This window comes from Taeniopygia guttata, chromosome 2 (assembly GCF_048771995.1).
Source record: "Taeniopygia guttata chromosome 2, bTaeGut7.mat, whole genome shotgun sequence".
Classification (NCBI taxonomy): Eukaryota; Metazoa; Chordata; class Aves; order Passeriformes; family Estrildidae; genus Taeniopygia; species Taeniopygia guttata.
This window is the reverse complement of record NC_133026.1, coordinates 41,269,044-41,288,252: the sequence shown is the minus strand read 5'-3', so window position 1 is coordinate 41,288,252 and position 19,209 is coordinate 41,269,044. Positions and strand designations below refer to the sequence as shown.

The following is a 19,209-nucleotide window of genomic DNA, read 5'->3' as shown; positions in this document are numbered from 1 at the left end:
TATAAGCAAGGATGCAACTGGTAGGCAAAGGGGAGATGGGGTAGACACATGATGTTACTGATGTATAATGAGCACAGAAGATGAATTGCATCAAAGTTAAACACTTCTTAGACATGAGAGAGAGGAGTTGAGTTTCGACTTTATTGGAGATTTGTCATATATCGAGTTCTTTAGTGTAATAGTCCTCTAGAATTAGAGGAAGTTAAGATGAGCTGCTACATGTTAGTGAAGATTGAAAGTTTTATTTCTTTCCCACTTGTCTTGTAGTTTGCATGGAAAACCCAGTCAAAGGGTTCATAGGCCTGAATTCACCTATGAAATCGTAGTCATTCATAACAGAATGATCTTACTCAGATTCTGCTAGAACAGAAAATTGGTCCTTGAACATGATGAGGGCCTACACTACCTAAGCCTTTGAAGGAAGAGACCTCTTTCAACTCACAACTCATGAAAAGCAGAGTTGAGCTCTATTTGTGGGCTAGCTGGTCTTCCATTGCTGTCATCTGTGGCCCAAGCTGTTCACACAAATACTTCAGGGTAGCCGACCTGCCAGGCAGCAGGTGGCCTGGTGTAAGATGATTAAGTCCAAATAAATAGTAATATCCTTTAATATCTGCAATATCTAATGCATTAACCTACACATAATGAGACAAATCTCATACAGTAGAGCTGAAACACAGACAATAAATACAGCTTCAAACCTCCCCATCTCCCTTTTACAAAGTAAGCTTCATTTTTACTTAGAAATGAGGAAAGTCATTTACTGCTGGCTTGGGTACAATGCTCTTGTTATCAGACTAGAGTCATAGCTGCAATAGCAGAGTGTAGCAGAAATGCATGGAAATATTATTAACTTCCAAATTAAGCACAGTATTTGTGAATTGCAGTTGGGAGCAGAGGATTTTTAATTAGAAATCTTGACAAGGCTTAAATGAATTGTTTTTGTCCCAGTAAAAAGTGTGGTCTTGATAAATTTCTGCTGCTGAAAAGCAAGTTAATTTCCCCTGTTCAATTCTTCTTTTAGTGGCTGTTATACATCTTAGGAGCTAATTTATGGGGGGAAGCACTGAGCGGGAATTGATGATTATTTTAAGAACAGATCAGCACAAAACTACTCACCTGAGTATAGCAGGCTGGGATTTGGTTCCCCATTCATACTCCACAAGTGCTATTACCAGATGCTTCAGTAGCTTGAATCTCTTTCCCCCATCTTTGTGGCATATAAGAAGGCACTGTAACCCAAGGGTTTGCACTTCATTCTCATGGGAGTGCTGGCATCAGTTTTGTGCTCTATTGTATTAAATAAAAATAAATAATTAGTACTGTTTTACCAGTTTTAAACAGAGGTTAACTCTTAAACCTAGAGAGAGGTGCTGTATTCTGCTTGCAGTAGAAAGCAGATACCATTAAAAGCTCATGCCACAACTGCTATCACTCATTCAGGGCGGCCGATGATGCCAAAACCTCTTGTATCGAAATGAATCCTGTCTATCTGCATTTGCAATGTCAACTGTTTATATTCAGGTGGTGTTATGGCCAAAGCAGGTTAGGGAATGCATAAACATGTAGATGCAGGTTACTCTCCACAAGCAAGGCACAATCTGCTTGTTTCTTTCGTTCTGTTGAATTATGTTATCATGACCATATTAGTGTCCTTTCCTAAGAAAACCTGAACTTTTTTCACTGCAAAAAAGCCTTCTGGACTGATACCTGTTAAAGCCAAATGGCTGCACAGTCAGAAGGGAATGTTCAGTGGTCTTTGTTAGAACTATCATAGTCACAGACCATGGTAGTTTCTTCCATGTGTTTGGTTGTGATTTGAAAATGGCACTGCCACAGGAAAGGCAGAAATTCTGCTATTTTTCAGTGGAGCACCTGCCCTGTTCATGACACTCTCTCCAAAACATGGAGAAGTGCTGGGAGAAAGCACAGAACAGATATCTGGAGCATAGACCATCTCTGTAAAGGATGTTTTTTTTTTAAATGTTATATGTGTTGAAGGTTTTGTCAACAGTCCCTGGGAGGGTGTAATAGTGATGGCTGGCTCCAAAAGGCCAGCCCAGGCTGCTACATTTATGCAGACGTTGCAGATTCAGCCTCTGAAAAAGTCTGTGGTCTTCTGAACACACAGAATTCCCAGAGCAGTCAATGATTTCAAAAGCAGCATTTGGCCTCATGCTGTCAGCTTCAGTAATTATGCAATTCAATTAAATTAAAGTGGGAAAGTAACTTAGACAATTTTGAAAAATCATACCTTTAATGAAGAAGAAGGAGGAAACAAACATATTTTTATATATCTATAAATATATAGTGTACATACAGACTGTAGTATATGTTGAAAGTTTTGCTACTAAGACTAATACAATTTTCCCAAGCTGTTAGACTGCACTCATCCCTATGACACATGACAGCCTTCTATTAGTGCATTAAGCCATATATCTTACTCATCTCTTACATACTTATCGTCAGATCCTTCTTCTAGGAGACAAATCTTGTCCAATTAGGTCTCTTATTTTGATGGACCTGAGGGATTTTATTTATTTGTTTTCTTTTGCAGTTTACATGCTTCTACGCAAATATGCAGATAAGGAAAGATCAAAGGATTTTGCCTTGCACTTGAAACAGAAGGTACAAAGGTCTGCCAAAGGCTCATTAATCCATGACTGATCCTGGGGTTTCCAACTTATCCTCTGTTACTTTGTCATATGCAGCCTTACACGGGGCACTTGGAGTGCAGAGGGAGTATGCCCTGGATGCCAGCCAAATGAAAGAAGACAGCTGAGAGGTAAGTGCTAATGCTGCTGAGGGCTGTGGGATCTGAAAATAGAAGGAAAATAATTGCTGCTGATGCGGATTTTCCAGCATACGTGTGAGAATATGAGGATAGAGCCAAATATGTTCAGAAAGGGTTTTCATTAACACTTGTCTGAAACTCAGCCTCTGTCAGGCACAAAGGGTCTGTCTTTGTTTAGATCAACAATTTAAGCACTTTAATGCAGCATCTACTGCCAGGTCTCCTTCACAATCCTATTGAGTCTGGGACCCTCTCCCTCCCTCTATGTTAATTTTTGGCTCCTTCATAGCAAAATTATTCTAAGTTTTATCTCTAACCTGTCAGAACTCTGATGCTGGTTTTCAGCATCATTGTCAGTGTTTTCCATAATGTCCAGCCTGAGGTAAGATGAGGACCTGCACATTTATCAGAAGACCTCATTGTCTCCTGTGCTGTTTTAAAAGTAGCTCTTCTTGACATTTCCTAAGATGTGTCCTAGGCAAATACCCTGTCTTACCTTTATTTATATGTACTTCATAGCATTTTGTGCTGCAGTGACAACTTTTAAAGGCAAATTATTTATTCTCTCAGGTGTTTGAAAAATCTGGGGTCTCTGCGTCATGCTAGGCAGTTGCACAGTGCATGATTGCTGTGATGTTGAGCAGGATAATCAGCTTTTAGGAGTGTGTGACCACCAGTGGAGTGCATGGACTTGCATATCAGCTTTTAAAAAGAGTGAGTGAGCAGCTGGTCAGCTTGACTCTGGTGCACTACAGGGCAGGAAGGTAATCTGACAAACTCAATGTGGTGTGGCACACCAAAGGTCAGCACAGCAGTGGCAAGACTGATGAAGTCTAAAAAATGACATCTGACATATACAGATAGAACCATGTGAACTCTTCCTTCCCCTGCTTCAACTCATCATGATGCCCTTTTGGAAGGGTTTCTCCAGTTGCAGAAACTTGCTAGTTCATTTGGAAGAACTCCATCATGAAGCTGCAGGGATTTAGAACTGTAAACACCAGAACAACCTACATATTGTCCCTTTTCCCTCTCAGCTACCCATTAGCCAGACTACCCCTTAGCCAGAATGTCTGAGTGGACAACTGAGTTCTGCTGGTTTGATCTAATTCCTTGATCTTAAAAGTCATTTACTTGAGTTTAAAGCCTTTGTCACATATATGGTAAGAGAGAAGTTTGGGTTGTATACAGAAAATTGAGATTTTTGAGCTGCAAATTGATTTAATTGTGGTATAAAGACAAATTATTTCTTCCATGTATACAGCCTGAAAGAGTCTTACACAGAAGACCATCTTTACCACTGTGACATCTGTTGTGGGAAAAGGAGCTTTGGCTGGAAGGGAGTGAGAGCCCCCGGCCACTTTCATTACACAGGTTCTGGATCAGGCTTCTAAACAGAGAAAAACTACAAGGTTTTATCAGCAGCATTTTTCCTGGCATGTTTTGTTAGCTTTGACTTATTTCTATTGCTGCTCTCAGCTGGTGAGAACTGCTTTATGAGAGAAATACAGCTAGACTTAGGTAGTACTAGACTCAAACAAGTATACACTGACTTTCATGAAGTTTATGATATAAGCTTGGTGCTACATTAACTTGGTAAATGGAGATTTACCAAATGGAGCTTCACATTCACATTTTCTCAGTAATTTTACTTTACTCAGTCTTGACTATCCTTAATAAGTCAATATATGTAAGCAAATATGTACATATATAACAGGTAAAGTATATATGTACATATATAAAAGGTAAATGCTATCTGTTTGTGTCAGACATAAAACACTTGCCTTCCCCTAGAACTGTTATAATGAGATATATTTGCCCTCAATGTAACATCTGAGGATCTTGAAATATCCTAACCATATAATTTCACGCAATTTAGTCAAGATGACATAGTTTATTTTTGAATATAATTTATTCTCAAGCAGTCACTGATTAAAATCTACTAGAGAATGCATTTAGATCTGTTTTAGCAGTTATTTCTCTTCCACATTTCACAAAAGATTTAAAACATTCAAGTATCTAATTTTAACTCCATTATACTTGTGCTGCTTGTTTGACAAAAAATGCACTTTTCATAAACACATTTCTCTTGTATCAACACTTAGAATTGACTGGGAATCAACAGAACAGAGCTGGCTGCCAAGGTCTCACGTGAGCCACAACTCCTTGTTGTACTTGGTACTTTGAATGTGTATCAGCTCTCCTTCAGAATCAGCGGGGTCACTACAGTCCCCAAAGTAGTAACACAGGGCCATATACTGTCTTTTACCTCTTCTGAGTGTGTAGGAATGCCAATCAAATGGCATCTCCTGAGGGATGCAGTGGTCAGAGGATACGTGTCCAATTAGGCTCCCAGGCACTCACCAGCTGCAGCTGCTGCTGCAGCATTTTCTGTGCTATCAGGGGGAAGAAACATGGTCTGCTGGCAGCTGCAGACTAAAGGATGTCCTTGGGACATCCCCCAAAATGTTTCTATTATTGTATATAGCAGGTTGTTGCCTGCATAGATTCTTTTTGGTATCTGGGCTCAGGATCTCCTTTCTCATGCTTGGATTAGTTGATCTGAGATGGACTTTCCCAAGTTTGATAATTCAATGATTCTAATTGTTTGAAATGGGCTCTGTCTCTGTGTTCCTGGAAGTACAGGCAGTCTGTGTTCCTACAAAAATATAAGGTTTGAACAGCTAACAGGAGAGCTCAAAAAAGGTTCTTACTTTTTTTTTTTTTTTTAGTTTTTTTTTTTTTTCTTGAGCTCTGAATAGATAGGGAAAAAACTGAAAAAGAAAAAGGAGTTATACTCTACTGACTTGAAACATATATGGACATGATATTCATGAGCTTACTAATGTGACTGTCATGTCCTTTACACAAAAATCATCATTTGCATTTTCCATTTAAGAACTTTATATTCTTTATAAACTTACTTGAATCCTGTAAAAGAGAGCTGACAGTTCCTAAAGAGAAAAAAGACCACATTATTATTATGTCACTTATAGAAATGTTAATGGCAGAATGTGAAGGACAGCATAATTATAGTGTTTCTCCTAGTGATTCTTCAGTAAAGGCTTTCTCAGTACTTTAATTATAAACTACATATTTCAGCAGTTTAACTTTCTAAATTCTCAATCAAACACTCTTTGGGTTTGATTCACACTTTATGGTGTTTGTTGGTGTAAAAAAGCCTTGTCTACTCAAAGGCAAATTCCCATGCAATTGGGAGCAGCCACATCTATGGAAGACAGCTGGGCTGAAGAGGTGGGGCAGTGGAAGAACAGTCTTTTTCTGTGTAAGAACGAAACTGTTATTGAGAAGTAGGTGCACTGAAGTAAGCAGAGGTGATAAAACCCTTGGAAGAGAACCCAGGGAGAGAGTTAGACATATATCAAGCAAATTTGACAGGCCAAGCTGAAAATCTGCAGAATATGTAAATGAAATCAGATGAGGTCAAAGCATAGCAAGAGTAAAAGATTTCTGCAACTCTCTAGACAGCATTATAGGGACCTGCTACCTCAGCATATCTAAACTTAGGGAAGGAAACTTAACACAGGGAAAGAACAAAACCAGCAAAATAACATTTATTAGATGCTTGTCCAGCAGGCAGAATTCTCCATATTCTAGAAAATTATTTTTTTAGTTGCTGAATCCATTTGCAAAGCTTTGGTCAAGGAAATTTACTTTTCAGGCAATGTATACTGAAATTCCATTAGGATTTATATGCAGTATTTTCAGACTCATGCCTATGAATTTATGAATAAGAGCTGACTTACTATGTGACCAAACACTTTCCTGAAGCAGGGCCAAGGGAAGAGACAGATAGTTCTGTTAAGCTCTTTAAGGAAGAAATCTAAAAGCAGGTAATATCATTTGAACAGCACTGTGAACTTCTCAAAATTGGAAAGCACAAATCCAATGATTAGCAAGATTCCTTTGTTCAGAGAACAGCAATTTGAGAAGCCTGGTCTGCAAAGCCTCAAAGACCTCATTAGGAGCTTGTAATCCTCAGTTTGTTGATGTACTCTTATAAGGGTACACTGACAGTTTTGCCTCCAGAGCTGCTTGTCCTTGGTGGGGAAGAGTATGAAGATCAGAGTTTTAACTTTTGTGATAAGACAGTGTGTTGTGATTGATTTCACTAATGATGACATTGGGGCTGGGGAGGAGGATTGAGAGAGGGAGCAAACGCATGCTGCTCTGGAATAACTTGCAACAGTTTTTAAATAAGGATGGGTAATACCTTGATTTCCTCTTGTTACTGTTACAAGCCCTCCCACGCTCACCGATCTTCCTGCTTCAAGCAAAGGATTTTTGAAAGTGGGAGGTCTCAGAACAATTCAAATACTTAATTTCCCGTAAAAATACTATTTTTGCTCTTTGACAAGGTAGGTAGAGCTGGCTTCATTCTGAATAACCGCAAAATCCATGGGAAAGCTGAATATATATCAGCTTCAGTAACATTCATTTTCTCAGGACTGTGCTACATCTGGTTTTCTCCCCCTTCATTCTCCTGCTGTGAGATGCAGTGCTCTCCTGTGGAAATGGGAGTGCATTTATGTGCCTGTGTGTGGGGAAATAGCGAGCATTCAAAAAATCTTACCAAAGATTTATGAAGCAAATTATGCTGTTTGTTAAATTCCCAGATGGAAAATCAGAAACTCTGACATGGTGACTAGAGAAGGATCAGCAAAAAGCTGTGATTCAGGCAAATAGAAAGCCTCATTATTTAATTTAAGATGAATTAGTGTTCTCTTTCTTTAATAACAAAAAAGTGTTTTGCATTGCATGTGTCCCAACTGCTGTCACCTTTCCTGAAGTGGGGTCCTGCATTCTTCATTTTAATTCATTTCTTACTCATATAGGAAGTAAGTGGCTTAGAGAGGGGCAGTACATGCCTAGTGAATCTATGATAATAGAAGGAATATGCTGCCACAAATTGTTGGAATGCAGTAGATTTCAATCTAGGAATTAGTAGGCTTGGGGAGAGAAACTGATGAGCTAGGACTTGTCAAAAGAGAGATCCACAGGCTGCCTGAAGCCTGCAGTACAGGGTTCAAAAGTGTCAGATCCCTTCCTCCTCTCTTCTCCTCTCTTCCCCAGACCTGTAGGTCTGCCCAGGCTCACAAGGATGGCAGCACTGATGTTCATCTGGGTGAGGGAAGGAGAGCATCCAGGTGACTGGGAGGCAGAGCAGCTCCAGTTCCTCCAGGTGTTTTCTGACCTATCACTACTACCCCAGGCTTACATGGGTGGGAAACAGGGGCAGAAAGACAGTTAGCACTGAATAGAGACACCACAGCAGTACCAGCAGCTATTAATTTTCTAATTATGTGGTGCCACACATTTTTGAAGTGTGATACCACTGTGTCAGCAAGTGCTGCTTGTCACTAAGGTCTTTGTGCTGTGACTCACTACTGCCTCATGAAACACAGGGGAGCTGAAAGGCAGTGTTATCTGAAAATTTCTCATTTCCAACATTTTGTTTTCAGTAACATTGTCAATGTTTCTGAAAATGAAATTATTCTCCAGTTCCAAGGTTTTCCTTTTAAATGCTGCATATTGTGTTTCAAGTAAAAACGGTATTCACCAGCACGCAGGCCTTTAGCTAACCAAGATGCTTCTGGAAATGATGACCTACCTCTTCTGTGTACTAATAAGAAACAATAACATTTTCTTTGCAGGAATTCCAGCTGTTATGGGGAATGATGCTGCAGAAGGACTGCTTAGTTTGGAGCATTTCTATTCCAGTGGTGCAATGTCAAGTAAATCAACAGGTTTCAGCAATCTGTATTTGTTAGTCTAGCCCAGCAGTGACAGGTGGGTAAACTGCATTTCTCATTGACCTGTCTGTTCGTGCTCTGCTCCCTCCTAGAGACAATGGTTTTACATCTCAAGTAAACAGAAAATTTAAAAATTGAAAAGCAAACGAGTCAGTGCCACTGCGGGTGGGAGGCATTCCTTGTCCAGACAGTTACAGACAGTGACTTTGTTTGGCTCTATCTCTCTGTGAATTGAATCTGGGGTGCTCAGCTCATATGGAGTTACACGCAAATTTGCAGTATGTGGGCAGCAAATGACAACCCGCAGCTGTATTTTATTGCTGCTATATTTTATTACTGCTGTGTGCTCGGTGTTTTCTCCATGGTATCTACTTTTACCTAATTGTATCTATTAAATCATAATACTATCAGATAATAAGGCCTTTTTAGAAGGCTGAATGGAATGGCAATTTGGCATAATGCAGATGACTCTCTTAAAGTTGTTTCTTTTTCTCTTTTTCCTCCTCTGGGAAGTGTCCATCATAAGTAGAAAAGTTCTAAATACTTTTCATTTGATGAATCCATAGTTATTGCCCACTTGTTTCACCCTGCTGTGCTTCAAAGTGAGAGTAACTGAAATTCTGTAACAAAACAGTTTAATCAGAATTTTAAAGAAAAAAAAGTGGAATATTTTAAAGCTCATAAATTATACAGTATGAGGATGTTCTCTAAACTATCTTTGTATACTCTGTTAAGTTTCTTACCATTCAGAGCTGCAGTGGTATGAGGACACTAATGGAGCAGATTCTCTGTTATAACTAAAAGGAAAAGAGGCTGAGGATTCTTCTCCTCATGTGATGCAGGTGAAAGTGTGACAATACAAGCTGCAGTAGATACAATACAAGACAAGAGATAAATGCATTATTTGAGAGAGAAGGCAAGGCATAATAAAAAAGTCCTAAACACCTAGTGATGTAGTTGTTCAGTAGAGCTTTCAAAAAGTGCACTAATGGCCCATTTTATCTATCATCCCAAGTCAATGAAAAATGCCCATTGACTTAAATAGGCATTGGTTTGAATGCTGAGCTTTTACAAATAATTATACTCAGTATACTGAAGTTACCAGTATTTCTCTTCAGGTTGAATGTGCCCTCCATTTTGTGCCCTGACTTCAAAAACTAAACAAGCATTCTCTTTTTCCTAGCTACATGAACTGAAGCCATGGTGCTTCCACTACTACTCCCAAACCAGCTGGCAGATATTGAAGTTTTTTAGATTAAAGAAGTAGTCTGGACCCAGAAAAAACTGCTGGGTGGGAAAAACATGTGTAAAGTATGTCTTTGTTGCATATCATCTTACTGGAGCACAGCTGGTGGCTTTGGAAACCATCAGACTTCTGAAGGTGTGTTTTCACTTGCCCTCAGGGTCTTGTTTTATGTCCCCAAAACTGCCCTAATCCACACTTTCCAAGGAATCTATTTTAAGTACAGTGGCAAAAAGTTTGACCAGTGTTCAGTCCATTGCACTGTCCCCTAACCTGTTGTTTTTTTTTTTTTTTTCCCTCAACTATTTGAACACTTACTTGATTTCTTTCCTTAGTGGTAGGGCCATTGTTAGTTTTCTTTGCTACTATTGCCTACTTTGATATGTATTGAAACCCTCAGCAATACGTTTTATCATCAGAAATCTGTCCAAAAGTCTGTAATAGCCAATGAAGAATAAATAAGATGGTGGCTTGGAACATAATTGGATTCCATCCAACCTGCTGTGCTACTACTGCTACTAGCACTAGTGACAATAGTAATAGCAATAGAAAATCCTAGTTCAAATTCTTGGCATCCTCTTGGCTAGGATAAAGGCATGATGATATCAAAGAGCATAAGCTGGCTCTGGAGGGCGTGAATGAAGCCCCTGCAATGTTTCCTACAGCTAAGCATCCACTTTTTAAGTCAGTAGAGATGCCACCCTACCTTGTGTAGATAATGAAAACTCACACTGAAAAGTCAGTAAGACAGAAAGAGCTTACCGAGGTAAAAAAGGAACTGTCTAGGCTCTGAGTGTTAGGAGATTTGTGTGTTATCTGTGATGATCTCCTAGCAAAGTATTAGTCCCTGTAGCACTGAACTGCTTTTTAGGAGCCTGAGTATTTTATAAGTTTCTATGTTTATGTCAACTCAGGACTGATAAGAACAGAAATTGAACTACTCATCCACCTTTTCTGTTTTGAATGTACCTCTTTCTTAGGAATATAATCCTTCTCTCATAAATAATCCAGAGGTGTAAACTAATAAGTGAATGAATTATAGAGTCATAGATTTGTAGAATAATCTAGGTTGTAAGGAATGCCTGGAGCTTACCTAATCCAACACAAAAGATATCTGGTTCAGAGCTGCTTTTTCTGTATCTTCATAAGAAGTAGAGCCTCACAGGTCACTAGGAATGTAATTTTGGATTCTCTGTATACCTACATTTCAAACTCAGGAGGGAAAGGTTTATAATTTAGAAAAACTAGTTTAGAGCCCCCCTACAAAAATCAAAATATTATTAGGTGACAAAATATTGGGGAAAGTTTCACTGTGCTTGCAGGGAGGAAAATAATATATGAATAACTTTTTTGCTGTTATTTTCAAGACAGAAAACTTGATGCACAAGGGGTTATTTATACTTACAGACTGATACTTAAACAAATAAACTGATCAGAGATCCCCAGCTTGGAGATGAGTTACTGCAAATAAGGAAAGAACTAAAAAGCATCTATGTGAATTATATAAATACAGAAAAATCTTTGTGAAGTGCTCTACAAAGGTATGTGATGAAAGAAACTAGCACAGGGTGTTCAGAGGTGAACCTGACAACAAATAGACTAAAATAACTTTTTTTTTTTTTTTAAACTGATTTGAACCCAAGGAACTCAAAAGTCTTTGTTCTCCAAGATTAAAAAACCTTGGCCATCTCTCAAGAGCTGATGTGGAATGTGTCAGTCATTTGCTGGCAACCTCACACAGGATCATGACATGAAGTGGTGAATATCATCATGAATGTCATGTTAGGATAGGCAGGATATTATTGTGTGATATATAACTGGGCCAGCACATCTGCTTTACTTCAGGTGGTATCATGACAGGTGCTTTGCAAGCATTCAGAGCTCCTGATTTCTGTATCACATGTGCTAGTGGCTTTGCAGCCACCCTTAGTGCTCTACCTGTCCTGCTCTCTTCCTGGGTCAGGTGGAGATAGGTTTCTTGCACAAACACCTGAAGCACAAGCATGGTACTTAAAATGCCTTGCAATCAAAATAAAACAGTGTTTGCTACTTTTACCACCAAATACTGCTTTGCAAGGCTCTGATACTTGGCTCCCCTGAGCCATCAGGGCTCTGTTGAGCCTGACATGGGTGGCCAAGAGTGGCAGGCAGCTCTGTGGAGCATCTTGAGGTGATGTGAAGTTGCCTTGACTGTTGGAAGTTTGAAAAAGAGCAGCCTGCTCTTCAAAATGCTGCATCCTGCAATGAGAGTTCAAAAAAATCTTCTTTCTTCTCTAGCCCCTCCTCCCTTTCAGTCAGATATGTGCTGAGTTCCTAGGAGCAGGCACCATTTCTTAACCTATTTTAGAAGACCTTGTTTTGACATTCCTCTCTAGGCTCTGTTGCGTGAAATTAAAGTGAAACACTACTGTTTTCTTTACAAAAGAAGAAACAAATATGTTCATGTATATATAAAGAAAGCTGGCATTAACAGGGTAATTATTACAGGTATGTTAGACAAAATTATTAACTTGGTTTTAGATGATTGTTGCAAAGGAGATGTCTGCATCTGCCTTTCTCATTTTCTATGTTATAAAAAGAACTGTGAAAAAAATAACTGTGTAAGTCCAGTGGCAGCTTCGGAGGGGGCCTCTGCCACCATCTATTGGTGAATGAGGGGAAGAGGCAGAGTGATCTGACCTTGCTGATGTTCCCTTCTGTACCCAGTGCAATATTTGTTTCATTTTGAGCTTCTGGGGTAACAGACCTGTGTTTTCTTCATCTTTCTGTGTGAGAAACTGTAGTTATACCCCCTGACTGGAGAACTGTCCTAGACAAATCTAGTAGCTGGACTGTTGTCCCATATACCTCTCAATGGAGCAAAAGGGACTTGTAAGTCACAAAGAAGAATGCTCTTCGAGTGTTAAGTCTCATGCTAAATAATTTTTTCCTGGTTTCTGGCAATGGAATAGGACCTATTTTTTCACTGGTTTCAAGAAACATCACACTGGAGCTTGAGTAGAGCCCCATTGCTGCTGACAAAGCTTGGAAGAGTGTAAAGCTAGAGCAATTGCTGGCATTACTGCACAGTCCACTGAGAGGGGCACTTGTGAAAGGACATCACTTACAAATAAATTTGCAGAATCAATCTATGCCCCTAAAAAGACAGGCAAGAAGAAAAGTGAAGAGGGACAGTGTCAGCAGCTGAACCAAAAGTAAATCTGCAAAGTTGTCTCCAGATATGAAATCAGTCTATTTTATTGGATTCATCATCACTGCTTGCATATGCAAATCCCTCATGAATAAAGCTTTTTGTAGTGCAGGCTCTAAAATTAATTCAGGTAGAATCAGGGATAGCAGTGGATGAGCACAGAGATGGTTTAAAGGGGTTGCTTAGTTTTCAAATCAACAAATTGATGTGATTTTACTTAATCCACAAAAAAAGGAAAATAGAACAATCTGGCAGCCCGGCGGGAAGATAGAATGGTAAAGGACATAATATTACAGCTATTTTAGGATCAATTTATGAAACTGATGGCATTAGAGAACAGTTGTTGAACACATTTGGGGAGCAGCTGTGCTATTGCTGAAGTGTAAAGACAAAAGTGTGTGTAGACATGTCGGGGTGCTCAAGAAGAATAGTCTGGTGGTGGTGGGGAGAAGCTTCTCTTCATTGTTAAACCATGTTCTTCCTAATTTTAACTGTGAGTAAAGAAGGACTGGCAGAGTCAAATGACTTCATGAACACTATTTTCATGAAAATGGCAGTTATTATATATGATCACTTTGATAGCTGTATCAATCTTTCTTAAATAAGATTAAATAACTTGGATCAAAAATGTGCCTTCAACATTCATTTACAGATGCTCTGGTCACTGTTAAAGTACCTCTGTTCCTTGAATATGACACTTACTTTTCCTTTCTTTTTCCTTTTCTCTCGGTGGGGCTGCTATTTTCCTTGTGCTTCAGAATGGACCCACCACAGAGAAATAAATTGAGAGTAAAGAAATGTGTCTCATCTCAAGATGATATGAAAGAGACTTCTGAAGTTATCTTAAGTTTTTGTTCTGGACAAGATTTTGTTCACTGTTTCACTCACTTATTGTAGCCTCCCTGCCAATTCTAACCTGCATGATGTGTTTGAAGTCTGTATGAAGCAAAAGGATGAATTGCTTAGCAGGAATTTTAGCATGTTTCACATTGGCTTATCTACCTGTTCACAACCACATACATGTACATTTACAGATGTTGGACAATGCTTTGCTGCAGCCAGGGAATAGTGAGAGATCTGTGATGGCAAAAAGATGACAGCTCAGGTCTGCTGGAGTGCAAGAGCTCTCAGAACTGCTTTCAGAAATACAGTCAAATAATCTCTGCATTTCCCTCTGTCTCAGTGTGAGAGATATGACTGTCATCTCGCTACTGTTTTGTACCTGAAAAATTAATATTTTGCCCTTACTGGATTATTGGTAGTTTCTGAAAATAAGTGTTAAAGTAATATCATTGACTGCATGCTAAGCATGAGAAGTATAACATTGATGTGGAAGTTATTTAGCTGTAGTTTCTTGTAATTAGAGTGTCTTTTATGTTTTCTTGTTGGTAGCACAGTTGCTTGCACTAATGGTGTGCAGGCATATTGCACATTTCTACTCTGCTATGTGAATAAATGTTCAATTTACATTAACTATGACGTCCTTTGCTAATGCAGATGAGAGCTCAAAATCTTCAGAGGAGCTGAAATTCAATTTGTGTAGATCAGAGCAGGTGTTCCATCTCTCTTTAGTCTATACTGAGACAGCCAAAATGCCACTACAACTTAATCTTGACTCATATTTCTTGCATTTACAGCTATGCAGTCTAGGACAATTTATATCAGCCTTTTATTTTTTGTGGTGATTTAATGTCTTTATGTTAGATTATGGCTTTAAATTCAATATGTTCTTACTGTGCTATAAATTCAAAACACAAACACAGTTCTTGTTCCTGAAAACCAACAGATGAAAAAGAAACATAATAAGGAAAAGAAACTACCTGCCAAACTGAGTGGGAAGAGAGAAACAAGCAGTACATATGTAAAAAAACACAAGAGAATAAAAAATGCGTCTTTTTAAGAACATATGGTTGTAGCACTAACAGAGGAAAGGAATCTTACTAGGGTTATTATGACATTATTCCTTCAACACTTACCATTCTTCACCCTCTTTGCAGTATCACATATTTTCTCAGCTGGAATGCTGTGGTGAAGAAAGGTTTTAGTGCCCAAAAGACTTGTGGGACACACTTAGGGGGCATGTTTGATTTATGTTGGAGAATCTGAGTCATTCATTTGCTGTTTCTCACAGATCATGTTTGCTCTCTTTCTGGGGAGGCAAAGAGTTTAACATTCTCTGGCTGCAGTGGCTCTCTGCTTTTACTATGCTGATATTTACCTACCTTAGGTAAATATATTTGGTTTAGTAGAAGAAAACAGAATAAGTAATGGGATACTTGTCTCCTGCCATCAGTCCCTCTCACAGATGTTCCTATGGGAAGAACAAATTCTGCCTGAATAAATTAAATATGCCCTACTATGATTTAGGTTATAACAGAAAGAATTTCAGCAGTATTATTAATATTACAGAAATATCTGGGTTTATTATGACTGAATTTGGGAATTTCCAGCTTACCTATGACATTCGTATGGGCAAACACTGTGGTGTTTCATTGTTTGCCATTCACAGAATCACAGAATAGGTCAGATTGGAAAGGATCAAAGTGGGGGTGTCTGGCCCAAACTCACTGTTCAAGCAGGGCCATCCCAGAGCACATGGCACAGGATTGTGTCCAGGTGGTTCTGGAATATCTTCAGTGGGGGAAACTCCATAACCTTTCATGGCTGCCTGTTTCAGTGCACAGGCATGCAGCCAGTAAGCTCTTCCTCAGGGGGAGCTTCCTGTGCATCACTTTCAGGCTGTTGCCTCTTGTCCTATTGCCGGGCACCACCAAGAAGAGCCTGGCTCCATTGGCACCCCCCCTTTAGATACTGGCAGACAAAAATTCACCTTGTTTATAGATACTGTACACTGTTGATACATTGCCAGATACATTACTGACAAAATTTTAGAGTATATTTCTATGGAGACTTTAGTTTGCTTATGTTGTCTTGGGAAAAATAGAAGTTTTGTCAAAACACTTGAATATGGAACATTTAATTCAAATCAGCTCTATTTTGGATTAAAAAAAAATTTCCCTGCTGGCTCATATTTTCCTTTCCTCATAATGGGACTGTGACAGTCTCATCCCTTGTGAGAGAATATCTTTAATGATGGAAGAGAAAATGCATCTAGGGAGCACAGTGTGTGGGGGAGAATAGGAGCATTCAGCAACCAGTGTATGGCTTCCATGGGGTATTGTAATAAAACAACCACATAAAAGAGTTAGATTTTCATATATAAACAAAAAATTGAGACCTTTCCAGCTTTATGTTAGTTTTATTTTGCACATGAAGTAAATAATTTTTAATATAGGAAATTGGTTAATGAAAGCACTGTGTAGCTGCTAAAATATAGATTAGCATCACAAAAACTACATTTAGGGACTGGAAGAAATTTGAAATAAAAACTGAGAGCATTTATAAAAACTTTATTTCTAATTTTAATAATTTTAATTTTGGTCTATTAGTAGCAACAACACATAAAATTTATTTTCTTTCCAAGGGTCTAGTGGCTCTTCCTGGTATTTCTACAGTCTTTGAAAGTTTCTTAGGAACACTAAAACAGTGTTGCTTCTTCTTCAGTCTGTGGGATACCCTTTCATTATCCACAGGACTACAAATTGATTTGGATCTTCTTTTTATGCTATCACCTCTGTGAAAAATCATGTTTATTTCTAGATCTATGAGGGCTGTAGGATTATTGAGGCAATATTAAGACTATAAGAAGCTTTATCAGCAGCCCAGTCATTTTTGAAAATCCATCTGACCTGAGACATCCAGTTGGCAAAGGTGTTTGGGGAAGTCAAATTAAATAAAAATAAAGTTCTAAAGGGAAGATGCTTTTCTGATCAGCAAGAGGGGGATTAGGAACAAACTCATGTTTTGATATCCTATAAGAAAGTTAAATTAATAAAAACCTTCTGATTCAGTGAGTTTTCAACTTGTTTCACTCTTTCTTGTTCAATTGAGGCTCCCCCACACTGTAGTTCCTACAGTTCTAGCCTTGATATTTCTAATAATGCTTTCAATACCTCTTGAAAGTTCCTGTAAAAGAGGATTTATGTGATGAATTAATCAAAGCAGACTATATAGCAATGTGTTTTCATCTGAGATGAATATCCATGTTCTGTTACTGAAGTTGATAGAATAGTTGATAGACACTGGTGACCTGCTTCTTACTGTTCCTATGCTGCTGGATTTTTTTTTTTTTTTTTTTTTTTTTTTTTTTTTTACATTCAGAAATGCATAAGCAGGATATGTTCTTCCTAATCTTGCAGCTGATTGCCTAAAACCTCGCATCTGTGGCTTATGCTGCTTGAGCATACAAGCACTTGCTTTGATAAAATAGATGCTGTAGAGATTTGATGCAAATGAATTTTTCATGTAGACTGTTTCTGTGGGGCTGCTGGCACAAAATTCCCAGGAAAAGCACATGGCTGGCAGAGCTGTTGTAACCCAAAGAAACCTAGATGACAGCTGATGAGGAATGACACAAGATAAACAACAAAAGCTTGTTCTAAGGTAAGGCTCACTTGGAGAGTGGGGGTTCTCTATCCAAGATGGGCAGCTCTAGACTGTGAGATAAAAACCTCGATTATTTTCATAACCAGCTTGTCCAGGGTGTCTCCCACTGTATACATGAATGTTGAAAGATCAGACAGTGTAAGCCAGGACAGAGACTACCATACTAAATCCAGTGGCCTCTAGTGCAGCAGCTCTTGCTGCTCTTTCTTCTTGCAATCCCAGCTGATTTATCTGCAATACTCTGGAGGGTTCAGTATGAATTAGTATACTGAGAAACAAAGGGCATTTATCACCACTAAAGGGAAAAAAGAAGTATTAACAGCTGCTTCTATTAACAAAAAAAAGGTTGGTTTACAGTGTTACCAGTAAAACAGTGTAACCATATGGTTTTCAGAAAGGTTTCTTAGGTTATGTTAGTATTTGCCTGGCTTCTTTTAAACTGTCCTTAAATTATGGAAGCAGAGAAAAGAAAAATAACTGGAAATTTCCCAGATGTGATGCTTCAGGCTTTGCCTAGAGTCCCAGGATGCTGCTCATCCATCTGCTCTTTGCAAGAGAAATACTGATTTGTGTTTGCCACAGGGAGCACATTTTCCAAGGCTTGGCAGTAATGGTAGCAACTGCAAATCAGGGATGATCCTAATTTGATTCCCCATTAACATTGTAGCAAGAAGTACCTTCAGCACTGGGTCTCCCAAAAATGCCATCAGGTCCACAATTGTCATTGTCACTCTAAAATTTTTTCTATCTGCTCAGTTCAGAGGGTTTTCCCCAAGCCACCTTGTAGACAGCTTCGGACAAACTTAACCGGCCAAACAAGGCTAAGCAAAATTTAAGCCTCTACAATTTTCTGCCAATATGGAAGGAAATGTTAACAACACACTCACAAACAGACATGCACACACAGTTGAGTTAGTCTAAATTGGTAGCTACACTTATCCTTTCTCAACTAGTGCCTAAATGTGTCTGTGTTCTGGACAGTCTCCCTCCAGTGTTGCTCCTCATTTACTTTTACTGCCTCAGCTTCAAAGTTTGCACTGTGTAGCAAAGAGGACTCTTATCCTCTTCTCTGTAGAAACTTTATGTCCTCTCATCTTTTTCAAAGGCTTGAGTGTCTTCAATCACCCATAGTCTATATAATTGAGAACTGAAGTTTGGAATAAAAATGTGGGGTCTTGGTAGCTTGATCTGGAGACAGACACGGGGCTGGCTGACTAGTTTCTCTTCTCCAGGGTGGGCTGAGGAATTTATACTTTAGTATCCTGTGGGAGCTATTAATGTCACATATTTAGTGTTATAGAAGAGATGAATTACACATGCATTCTCTGAGTTCATGGTCTCCAGTATATTACCAGTTTTCAAAGGAGATTTCACATGTCACATCAGTAGTAACAGTTCCCACAGAAAGATAAATAGTCCAGTACACATATCCACACTTTAGTGTTTGTACCTTCAGTGTCATACAGTCCATCTCCCACTCATTACTAGAGAGTCTCTGATTGCATTTGCTCAGGGCTTCCTTTTGGAGAACAGCAGCTTTGTCTAGTCAGCACCTTCAGCAGAGGCCCACCAATGCAGCTGGAATTAGTGCAACATCTGTGCTCTCGGTTGAGTTACTTCCTTGTGTGGATGGTGCCACCTATTTGTGACACTTGATGCCCTCAACCCTGTACTGAATGAGGCTAAAATAATTTTCTACTAT

At 38.9% G+C, this 19,209-nt stretch overlaps 1 long non-coding RNA gene across 1 annotated transcript; it reads left to right on the top strand.

Moving 5' to 3' along the window:
- The first annotated feature begins 2,516 nt into the window (after positions 1-2,516).
- On the top strand, positions 2,517-9,197 carry LOC140682507 (uncharacterized). The gene is made up of 3 exons (XR_012054342.1): positions 2,517-2,628; positions 2,712-2,785; positions 8,470-9,197. It is a non-coding gene; the product is annotated as an uncharacterized lncRNA (long non-coding RNA).
- Positions 9,198-19,209: the final 10,012 nt, after the last annotated feature.